Genomic DNA, 2,683 nt, shown 5'->3' with positions numbered 1-2,683 from the left:
AGACAGGGGTGGGGAAAAGGAAGCCAATGGTGAAAAGAGCCAGATTAAAGGAGTTGCTATGCACTTCCAGTTAGATCCCCAATTACAGTTCAGAAGTCAAGTTAAAGACATTTAGCAAATATGCTTATTACCAACTTTTTGACGTATCTGCAGTTTTATTACTACACAAATATAATGGGGTTTTTTTTGCAGAAAACACCACTGAATTGAGCATTTTGACTTTAAGAAGCATGGTAAATTTCTTGACAATCATTCTTTTTTCATTACTAAATTTCAGTACTCTATTAAGATGTTACTACCATGCACAATAAGCCATCAGCCATTCAGTCTTACAGTCTGAATGTGTATAATTTTACAGAAGAAATTGTTTAACTTTGGGGGAAAAAAACACCACTTTCCTCAGAACTGGAAACTTAATCGTTTAACTCATTTTGTGAACAGCAGAATGGGAACATTTTGCCATTTCAAAATTGCCACTTTATTCTGCTACACTGTAAACTTAAAATAGCATATTTATACATGACTTACACAAAGAAACTGGGAAAAGATCCAAAATCTTTGCCTGCACGGAAGCTGTGGGGGTAGAGTGGGGAGGGGCAAAGAAGTTTTTGAAGAACAAGTGAATTTTGCTGGTAACAGGTAATACACACATCTCAGGACTGAGCTAACTTATACAGATGTATATAGGATTCTAGCACCATTTAATTATCCACAACATTGTAATTTAATATAGCAAATCAAACAGGTATTTGTAGGAAGAGTTTCTTTAATCTTTAAAACCATGGTTTTGTTCAATTAGTATTTTTTGGAAAAGATTTCTAAGAAATGTGTGTTAATCTACATTCAACAACATATTATGAAAGAAGTCACTGTCTTACAACACTAGCTACATCTGGAAATCCTAAGTGATAAAATAAAACTTTTTTTGTAGTTTGGGGTGCTACAAACACTAAAGTGTTAGCACCAAGGATAGAAGCATGGGCCACTCTAAAAGATGAATGCACCTTAAAACATTCACATAGTCCTTCATCCCTACAAAAGAGATGTCTCCAACATGAGAGTAATTACATAAATTACTCTTCTGGGTATTAAACAAATCAATCTCAACCCTGAGTAAGGAGCTAGAATTCTGGTATTATAAAAGCCTAAGTCTGTCTGTCTGTAACACTTTATTTGCGCTCTGACTGACTGACTGACAACCAACCAACCAGAGTGCAAAGAAGCGTTCAGACAGGTTGCCGTGCGTCGCTATGATGGTGGGGACACAGGGGAAGGAACAGAATTCTGTTCTGCTCCCTGGAGGTGGAGGCAACAGAAATGGAGCAAAATGGAGCAGACAGACTGAGTGGAGGGAGAGGGCAAGGCCCCCCGTTGCCCTGCTCCCTGCAGGTGGCGACCATGGAGCAGGGACAGGGGCAAAGGCACCAGAGTTGGCCTCACCCTTCGCCACTTGCTCCCTTGAGGTGACTGTAGCAGTGGCACAGGGGGAGAGAGGGGTCAGGATGCCACAGGGGGGTAAACCCACTGGTGCTGGCCACAGCCTGCCCCTCCCCACTTCCGTCATTGCTGCCTGCAGGGTCAACGCAGCAGCAGTGGGGGAAGAAGCCTGACGCAGGTTGGGGGGAGGAGTGGGCACACTGGGGAGAGGCAAGAAGTGGGTCCCAGCCTGACACAGAGGCAGGGGCTAAGGGGATTGAGCTCAAGTGGGGGAAGAAGCTGGACTGCCACAGTGGTGGGACATGGCAGCAGCAGGGGGAAGAAGGAACAAGCCTCCTCCCCCACTCGGGCCTGGGCCCACTCCTCCCCCTGCATCAGCCCTGAGCCTGCTCCTCCCATCTCCCTGCTGCTGCCGGGTGGGCCCGGGGCCCACTGCTAACAGCACCCTGGCTTCTCCCCACCCTCGGGCCCCGGCCCACTCCTCCCCTCCCCTCCTCCTGCCACAGGAAGGGGTGGAGTGGGCCCAGACCCCAAGCAGCAGGAGGGAAGGGGGAATGGCCCCAGACTGGGGGAAGGCATGGGGTTCCATCCCCACTCACCCCACCTTCGCCACCCCCCCCATCATTCTTTCATTCTTGATGGACAATTGTCTAATTTCCTATAAAAGCTGTTAGCATAACTTGCATGTCATACTAGGGGTACACTGGTATTCATTTTTTTGGCTGATACTAATGGCTGATTATTAGCCAACCATATCGGCCACCAGCCACAGCAGCGCTGAGAAGGGGAGCTACGCAGACGACGGCTATGGGGAATTTGAGTAGGTTTAGACTAGACATCACACTACTTCACAGTCAGGGTGGCTAGGATCTGGAACCAACTTCCAAGGGAAGCGGTGCTGGCTCCCACCCTGGGGGTCTTTAAGAGGAGGCTTGATGCCTACCTGGCTGGAGTCATTTGAGTCCAGTTTTTTCTCCTGCCCAGGCAGGGGGTCAGACTTGAAGATCCTCAAGGTCCCTTCCGACCCGACTTCTATGATTCTATGTAATGCTGCATGAATGTGCACAGCTGCAACATGCACACAGCCAGGAATGCAGCCCAGCAGCTTGGAGAGCAGCGTTCATTTAGTAAGCCTATGGGAGGGAAGGGATGTGGAGGGGGGGTGCTGGCTCCTACCCTGGGGGTCTTTAAGAAAAGGCTTGATGCCTACCTGGCTGGAGTCATCTGAGCCCAGTTTTTCTCCTGC

The 2,683-nt window shown here is 48.0% G+C and overlaps 1 protein-coding gene across 7 annotated transcripts in view; it reads right to left on the bottom strand.

Annotated features, from left to right (window-relative positions):
• Nucleotides 1–2,683, bottom strand: part of PUM2 (pumilio RNA binding family member 2) — a 103,347-nt gene that overhangs the window by 70,906 nt on the left and 29,758 nt on the right. The gene's annotated exons all lie outside the window — the stretch shown is intronic.

The sequence above is a fragment of the Crocodylus porosus genome, unplaced genomic scaffold (genome assembly GCF_001723895.1).
Source record: "Crocodylus porosus isolate Cpor-Errol unplaced genomic scaffold, CroPor_comp1, whole genome shotgun sequence".
Lineage (NCBI taxonomy): Eukaryota > Metazoa > Chordata > Crocodylia > Crocodylidae > Crocodylus > Crocodylus porosus.
This window is presented reverse-complemented; position numbering and strand designations above follow the sequence as displayed.